This window comes from Microcebus murinus, chromosome 1 (genome assembly GCF_040939455.1).
Source record: "Microcebus murinus isolate Inina chromosome 1, M.murinus_Inina_mat1.0, whole genome shotgun sequence".
Lineage (NCBI taxonomy): Eukaryota > Metazoa > Chordata > Mammalia > Primates > Cheirogaleidae > Microcebus > Microcebus murinus.
Window position 1 is genome coordinate 45,874,904 of NC_134104.1, and position 9,256 is coordinate 45,884,159.

A 9,256-nucleotide genomic window follows, 5' to 3' on the forward strand; every position below is an offset into this window, starting at 1 on the left:
AGTTGAATTTGTAAGTATTTTGATTTATAAAGAACTACATCTCAGTAAATTTTCTGAAACCATGAAATATATTTTATAAGAAAACTATAAAAAGTTTTGAAGTCTAGAACATGGGATGAGGAAAATCAGTTCCAGACTATGCTTACCAATCTGTGGGAACCAATGGAATATTTCATTTAATGAATGTTGATTCAGAAGTCACCATGTGTCAAGTGGCATGCAGTAAACTGAGAATACAGTGTTACCCAAGCCAAAGTTTGTCCTCATCAAGCTTACATTGCCACAGGAGAAATACAGTAACAAAGTCAACAAGTAAGTTCTATAATTTGAGGCAGTAATAGGTGAAATGAAGAACAACGAAGGTTGGAAGGAGAATAAAGAAGGGTGCAGTGGGCTAGGGCCACTTTTCCTATGGTGATTCTTTCCTAGAGGTGCTTCTATGAGCATCTTGGGAAAATAGCTCCACTGCCCATCCCTTTTCTCTCAGTATTTGAAATTACATTGTTTACATGTTTCCAAAGCCTTTGGCATTGAAGGGAAAACCTTTTTTAAATAAGGAATGAGGATGGGCTTTACTCCCTTACTTTATATTTGATTTTGTCTCAACTCATCTAAACACCTGAGGTCTCAATTCTTGAACTTTTGCCAAAGTTTCCATTTGTCATAGCCAAAGAGGAGAAACCCTTTAAATAAGTCAGTGCATGACAGCGTAGGAATGACTGAGGGACATTTTGCTATGCAGACAAAGCCTGTAGATGAAAAAGCTCTGTGGTCATGTACTCATACACATGAGGGGTGTGGACTTAGTATTCGACAGTATCAATAATGGGTGTGGTTTCGATAATAACACTTCAGTGATTTCTGTAACCTCCAGTCTCCTTTGCTTGGGAAGCTGCAATCTCTGATTGCAGAAATTTCCATCCCATTGTTGAACTGGGAGGCTATGCTATGACCACATTGTTATACCCTTTCTCATCATTTCTTCACTATGGAAGCTTTAGTGTTAAGTCTCTATTGATTATATAAATATCTTGCATGTGGATTAATGAGATGAATAGAAGTCACTGGATAGTAAGTGAACAACGAAAATGAAACTGAGAAGTGGGGAATTCTTCCAAAATAAAAGGAAATGATAGATAAACAGTAGATAAAAATTATGAAAAGTCAGCTGCAGTTGCTCATGCACATAATCCTAGTACTTTGGGAGTGTTAGGCTAGAAAGCCTAGTAGGTTTTCATGGCATGGGTGGACAAAGATTTCTCATGCAGAGATTAGGATACATAAAAGTTAAAAATGTTTATCTTCTTAGAGGAGAGAGAGAATGAGGGAGTGAGAGAGAGAAGAAAGAGAGGTAGAGCAGGGAAGTGGTATGGCATCCAAAAGATATAGAAGGAGATACCAGCAGGGAGGCCAATTGGCTTGTTGATTTTATGAGGACAAAGAGAATAAAAATAACAGTTATTGTTGTCAGTTGAAACAGAAGTGTCTGTAGAGTAAATAATAGGCAGTTGCAAGAAGTCAAGTTGTCTGTCTTTCCAGTTTTCTCTGTTCCTGGATGCAGAGAGTTAGCTACTCTCCCAGCAAAATAGGTCCCAGGCAGGATCGTTGGAAGAGACTTAGAAATGATAGAGACAAAGAAATAACAGAGACAAAGTGCAGTTTAAAGTGACAAGGGAGTCAGGAGTCCTCTAGCATTCTTTTGAGCTGTGAGGCACCAAGTGAAATCCCTCATCAGTATATATTGTTACAGCAAATAGTTGTCCTTGGTTAAAAAATTAAGTGTGCAGCTCATTTGTTGAGGTTTCTAGGCTCCCAAAGGTTTCAAAGGACACTTATCTAAATCTGTCTACAAGAAGAGACAGTTGCAAAATTTTTCTAAGATAAACATGTTAAGCCCTAAGTTAGAAACAGATTTAGCTGAGCATACAAATTAAACATAAAAATGTGTAAGTAGGAACACTGAGTCTGTATACTAATCTATCTATTTATCTAAATACAGAGACATGTGGTCAGGAGTGAAGCAGGAAGAGCCTTGAAGTTTAAGATAGTTCCAGCTGCATGTTATCTGCTGGGCAGGCATTTTAATCAGCTTCTCAGCCAGGACCCAAACTGAGCTTTTGCTGTGCAAAAAAGCTCAAGGTGATGGCCTGCAGCATTGAAGAAACACTTGCTTGCAAATGTCCTCTGACATCGCCTTTATTGTTGGGAGCAACTTTCAATCTGTAAACTAACACACCAACACATTCCTTCAAGGCAGAGCCCTGGAAAATTCCTGAAACCTTTCTTGTCTCTAGCCTATCTCCAACACCTGGAGTCTTGGTTATCTTTGAAATATAGTCAGGCTTACTTCAGGGGATGTGATTTTGCCCCTGAGATATGGTTTGGGGCAGGAAACCAAAGGCCTGGAGTTTCCTCCTGTGATGTCTGTTCAGGAGCTTCTCAGGAATACCTTGAGGCTATAGAAAGGAATTCTAAAGACTGTGAGCTGGTGAATGTAAGGAGAAAGATTTACATTTCCTATTTGTCTGTTGGGCTCCTTTCAGATGTTTGTGAAGACAGAGTCCCTGCAGGGTGCCTGCTAGCTAGAGAGAGAAAGAGCTGGGAGATCTCATGATTGATGTTGGCTGTTATTAGAAAACTGTGGATTTAAATAGTTTCCTCTTATTTCACTAAAGCTGCCCCTTTCAGGGAGGCAGAGGCAGGAGGATCACTTGAGACTAGGAATTTGAGACTAGCTCAGGCAAGACCCTGTCTCTACAAAATTTTTTTAAAAAGTATGAAAGAAAAGTTAATACACATGAAGGTATCCAGAAAGTCTGCATTCTTTCTCATGTGAATTCCAGAGAAAGAAAATTTATAGAATAGAGTACAGACATGAAATAATATAAAGTGATTTCCCTAAATAAATGGCAACGAAGGGAAATTTTTTACTAAGCTTGCAGGGTGGTTTCAAGAGATGAGTAGTGGAAGAATGATTGGATTTCTGTACTAAATCAGTAAAAATTCAAAAACTTAGTGCTTTATTATACTTTTACTTTCAGTTTATTTTAATTCTATTTTTAAGCCTAGTAGATTTTAACACCCAATTATAAAATTTCAAAATATAAAGGGGGTACAAAGGTTTTTGTTACATGGATACCTTGTATAATGCTTAACTCTGGGTTTTTAGGGTACCCATCACCCAAATAGTGTTTTCTGTACCTGATAAGTAGGTTTTTACCCCTCGTCTCCATTGCCCCTCTCTTCTTGATTTCTAGTGACCGTCATACCTCTCTGTGCCCATGTGTGCCCTTTGATTAGTTCCCAGTTATTACAGAGTACATGTGAACACAAAATTTTAAGGAGTCTTTAATATTTGGGCACACTTTGAATCTTAAGTAATTAGATTAAGCAAACATTTTAAATTGTATTTATGGAAGACAGCTATGCTCACCACTCTATCACCAACACACTTTAAATTGTTTTTATGAATTAAATATTTTTGATATCCTTCTTTAGTAATTCAATTAACTGATAAACCTTCCCAAGTTCTGAAGTTATTCTTACAAATCTCATTTATTAAACTTATAAATACATTAATTTATTAAACTTATAAATGTGGTGAAACTTAAGTTTTCTTACATATTCCAATACTGTGTATAAACTTAGTGAAAATGAAATAAAATAATAAGCCTAGATTTGTTATTCAATTCCACATTTATAAAAATGGGCATACAACACTAATCTTATTACTGAAAACTTGGCACTGGTTTATGAGGGCAAATCGGAAGAATGAGGACAAATGTTTGGGAGGAGGAAAGACATTACTTTGCCGGCAAAAGAAGGAAAATGGCAGCATTTCTCACCTCAATATCGAAATATCCTGAACATAGAAATATAGAGCTTTTAAAGTGAGGGCCCCTCAGTTCTAGGATATTTTGGTTAATTACCCTTATCATCCCATCTCTGCCAGAGAAAAAGCCTGTGAACTCCACCAGCCACCTATCAGTGGGGCTGGCACCACCTGAGAGTTATTTAACAAAAGACTTAACCCGCCTCCTAGATGCAGGCCAGGCTACAGTTCCCAAAAAGATTTGGGAAAGTTTTAAAGAGACAGAAAATGTTTTCTTTTTCCTTCTTCTTCAGGACTTTCCCTCTGTTATATATTCCCCACTGTCAATTTTAGGCTTCCATATCTATGGTAGGAGGGGCAATGTAGTCATCAGGCTACTTCCTGCTGAAATGGGGGCAACATTATAGATGGAAGGTTTATACTTATGTGTGTCATTGCAAAGCTTTGGCAGTATATTTACAACAACAGAGGAATAAACAACTATAACACTGAGGATTGACAAGGCAAAAGTGGACTGTCTTCTTGTAGACAATGTCAGATACAGGGCTGGGCAGGAAAGCACCCTATGGGTGATCTGAGAGACCAGTGTCTGTAGTTCAGAAATCATATATGGATGACAAATACAGATCAACAGAAGAGGCAACATCCCAGAGCAATCCTCACTAAGGAGTTGTCTTTCCATCCTATAGACAGAACAAATAATCAATGAATGGTTAGCAAAAAAAAAAAAAAAAAATTAACATTTTCATTTTTCCTCTCCCTTAAACAGGTTACTTCAGATTGCCTATAGGCCAGACACTCCACCAGGAGCTTGGTTCTCTTCTTCCATGGGACACCTCTTTACTCTGGTATGATGGACCCAAGATTTCATTTCTGGATCCTATCAACAGTGGAGCTGTCTTAGTGTGTCTCCAGGTCCCTTCCTTCTTACTCTCAGATTTCTGTAGCTCAGCCATGCTACTGTGATGCTTGTTTGTGTGTCTCCAGGTCCCTTCCTTCTTACTCTCAGATTTCTGTAGCTCAGCCATGCTACTGTGATGCTTGTTGCCATCACCAGCATGCCATTTCCCACCTACTTGGCCTCTTTCCTTGGATTGCTGAGGTCCATCATCCTGTCATCCTCCAAGGCCTATTCCTGTTCTCTGGCATACGTGTATAGAAACTCAGCAAAGGCCGTGTCCCTGGCCAGCAGCTCTTGGTAGGAGCCCCTCTTAGAGCTTTAGATGCTCTCTCCATTCACAGCCTGAAAGGATATCTGCTAATACCTAGTGAAACTGTCAATCATAGAAAGGGTTGTCCTCTACTGTTGGGCTTCCTGTGCAGGGGGTCGCCTTTCTGTCCTTGGACCACCTCGAGCATATAAATAGTTTGTTGCTCACAGGATCTTTCCAAATGAAGTCTCATCAAATCCATTAAGGCCCAAATCAAGTTTCCCAAATCCATTAAGGCATCACACCTCTAATGTGTGTAGGTGCCTCAAAAGAGGCCAGATCCAAGTTTCAAGTACAATAAGTCTGTGACAAATTTGTCTCCTCTTTGTTGTGCCATGCCAAGTGGCATAGAGTCCCATTCTTAAAAGGGATCTACATCTAGGTGGGGGATCAAGGCCTCAGAAGACAGATCACCTCCAGTGGCCTTCTTAGGCGCTCTACCAGTGGCCTATTTTTTTAAATGTTGGCCAACTGCTTGGGCTCAGCTACAACCAAGGCCATTACTTCAGTGGCACTCTTAATATTAACTGCAAATCAGCTTTCTGGGATGAAGTCCCAGGTGGCAGTGCCACCCCTGTGCTCAGCGTATATCTAGTTCTTCATTGTCCATAAAGCTGTTCCACCAGTGAGAAAATCCCAATCTTGTTCTAACATCGGCTGATCTGACAGATCCATCCTGCCTAGAATACAGTCTCCAGAACCCTGAAACAGTCATGTTGTAAAGGCAAAAGGGTGGCACGATTGAGAAGAGACACAGTCTTTAATAACAATTCATCAAGGAGGCCATCTCACAATATTGTTCAGTGACTTTAACATGTCACTGGCTGTGGGATGTCTTTCATCATCTATACTAAAACTCTAAGGCTCTTTCCTAGTTTTTCATATTATTTACAAGTCAGTCAAACCCAGATGCAACAGTCATAAGCTGTTCCCCTAAGGGCCACGTACAAGGGCTTTACCACCTGTCTGAAGTCTGGGATCCAGACACCATTTCTAGGAACCCCAGATAAGTTAATATAAGTTTACAAATCTGTCCAATTGCAGGTTCACAAATCTGCATACTTTCATAAAACAGGACAGGAGAGCCCTTTTAAAAACTCCTAACACAGTCTAATAGCACTGTAAAGCCATTCCGGTCCCAGGACCATGTCATTTAAATATTTGTGTAGCTGCAACTTGTGTATAGCTGCCTCAGGACTGTCTGGCCCCTTTCCTGCAGTTCCCTGCCTGGCTGGCTGAGTGCCAGGCGAGGCTGGTGCTCAGACTGCCCGGGGGATGGGTCCTCCAGTGGACCGCTTCTGTCCATGCAGTTGGGCACCAGTTGGATCCCCACTCTCAATTTCTCCAAGAGCTCCTGTGGGGATACATGGAGCAGGGGGTTCCAGCCCCTTCCTTTGCCATCTTGAGTCCACTAAAAAAAAAAAAAACAAAAAAACTTTTTCTCTCCTGGGGGCTTCTTAGTATATGGAGGCCTTTGTACCTTTTGGTCAAAATCCTTTCTAATGTTCTTTCTTTTTATGAAAGTCACACTAACTGTACATAATTTGTCCCTTTCTGATTACGGAACGTCCCCTGGCCAAATTGAGTTTTTTGTTTAGAGGAAGAGACCATTTCTACCCCAGGTTACAACTTAGTGGGCATGTGACTGCAGCATTTCAGTGGTGACCTCCGCCACCCCTCATAGTGGCAGCGGCTCTTGGCAGGCTGGCATCGGGCTGTCCGCCCTTCTGCCACACAACAGTGGGCTGCGGCTCCCCCAGGGCAAGGCACAGGCTGCGTTTACCACCCACACAGGCCGGGGGATGTGCAGAGAGCACAGGTGCTCCCTGATTCTCTGAGCCCACCTTCATTAGGTTGGCCACAGACGGTGGTGGCATGTAAACATGAAGGGAGCTGGAGGTGGCATGTAAATATGAAGAAATTTCTTAAGTACCCACCCTGCTCCTGTTCTAGGCAATCACCAAAGGCAGGTAAGAATTCTGCCTGCATAATACACAGTTGTGAGCACATGTCTGGAAGGGGTGGTAGGTGTTTTCCCCTTGGGGTCTAAATGGTTGTGGCAGGTGTTGCCCCAGGCGGCCCCTCTGCTGGGCTGTTTCCCCAACCGTCGCCAGCCTCTGGCACAGGGTAGACCAGAGCCTGTGGCGCCTTCCCACAGACTGGCCATGGGCCCTCTGGCCACTCTCCTGCATGCCTCCCCTCCCCACCCTGTTGCATGTGCACCTGGGGCCGGGGTAACAGGCACTGTCTCCCCAACCCCCTCACCATGTGGCAGCGGGCTGTGCCCTCTGATCCCTCCTTCGCTGGGAAATTCAATTGTTTGAACCCTTAACTTTCTGACAAGGCTTTAATATCACATTTGGTCATTAAATGTGAAATGTCCAACCTTTACAAAATCAGACATTTCCTACCCAGTAAGCCAACACGTGTAGGAAGGATCTTGTGCTATTTCCCTGATCTTTGGCAAAATAATTTCAGTCATAAGACAGCACAATTTAAAGTTGCATTTATCAGCCACTTTCCCTCACATTCCAGCACATATATTGGATTACGATAAAACCATTTTTCTTAGACTTATGTTTGCAGCTATAAGTTAACCACCCAGGTGAAATTTTTCTCAAGGGCTTTTAGATGGAATTTTCCTATGTTGCAACAAAACTTAACAAGTAAACACAGATAATACAGAGAATTCTCAATATAAAATGTCAGGCCTCTCAAAAAAATGATAATCCAGAAGGAATAACAGTCATCCCAACTTGCACCTCAACAGTGCCCCAAATGCCCTGCCATAGGGCCGGAAGGTTTGCAAATGAGAATCCAGAGGGGTTAAATGCTAATCCCCCTGTTCCCTAGGAAACCTTCCCCAAATGGTGGCCTGGTGCTCCCCACCCCCATCTGCTGGGAACCACAAAAGAGCTCCACATTCAACCAGGCCCCCTGCCCAACTAAACCATTACATTTCCACCCCCAAATGGTGCCTCTAGAGCAACAGGGAGTCTGAACCCCCCCCCCCAAAATGGATGGAAACAGGGTCTTGGCATTGCAGGGGGATTACTTACAAATCCATGGCTATCATGATGCCTCCCAAATCTGTTTCCTGCTCCTCAAATCAACTCAGGTTGGTTGAGCTGCATCCACCCCAGTCTCCTTGGAGATAATTATGCCCAGCATGTGCTTAAGAATCCCTTTCTTTCTTGCCCCAAAAGGTGATGCTCCTACCCATGGCTTAACCTGGAGTTGTTCCCTGCCTCTTCCAGCAGTTGCAGAGTGTCATTCTATCGGGAAGCCAATGAGGCCCCTCCAGAGATGCCAAAATCTGTTACTGAAACTTGTCACTTGTCACAAGGTTGAATTGGAAGAATGAGGACAAGTGTTTTGGAGAGGAGGAAAGAGATTACTTTGCCAGCAAAGGAGGAAAAGTGGCAGAACTTCTCATCTCAAAATCCAAATTTCCTGAACATAGACAGAAATACAGAGCTTTTCAAGGGAGGGCCCTTCAGTTCTAGGGTATTGTGGTGAATTACTCTAATTGTCCCATCACTGCCAAAGACAAAGCCAGTGAACTTTGCCAGCCACCCACCTGGGGGACTGGCACCACCTGGGAATTATTTATTTTAACAAAAGACTCAAGGAGCCTCAGGGATGCAGGCCAGACTGCAGTTCCCAAAGAATGGGGGAAGTTTTAAAGAGATAGAAAATCTTTTTCTTCATCTTCTTCTTCTTCAATCCCTTTCCTCTGTTATAATTTGAATAGAGAAAATAATTTTGAAAATTAAAAATACCTAAAATATTAAACATGCACAATTCCTTAACACAAAATATCAGTATTATGGTTTTGATTCCCTTAAATGATTCTATACTTAATTCTAAATCTTTCCATTTTAAAATAGGCTTGTTATTAAGGAAGGGATTTGTTTCTGGCAGGCAGTGTTCGTGAAAACCTAGTCAGCTGATGAGGTATTAAACCCCGGGATGTCAAATTGGATAGGATTCTTAACAGTGACTCGAATGACACACCTGAATCCTATTTATAGTCACATATCAAACCCTACACACAGGTTGGGTCCCAGGCTTCCGTGCACAGGGAGTGCACCTTCTTGAGTTGAGTCATAATGACCTGTCCTCTTTGCCTACTCATGAAAATCTGCACCTCCCATCCATGATGGCATGTCACTTGATGAGATTTCTTTATTCTTTAGGTCTTAAGAAATTT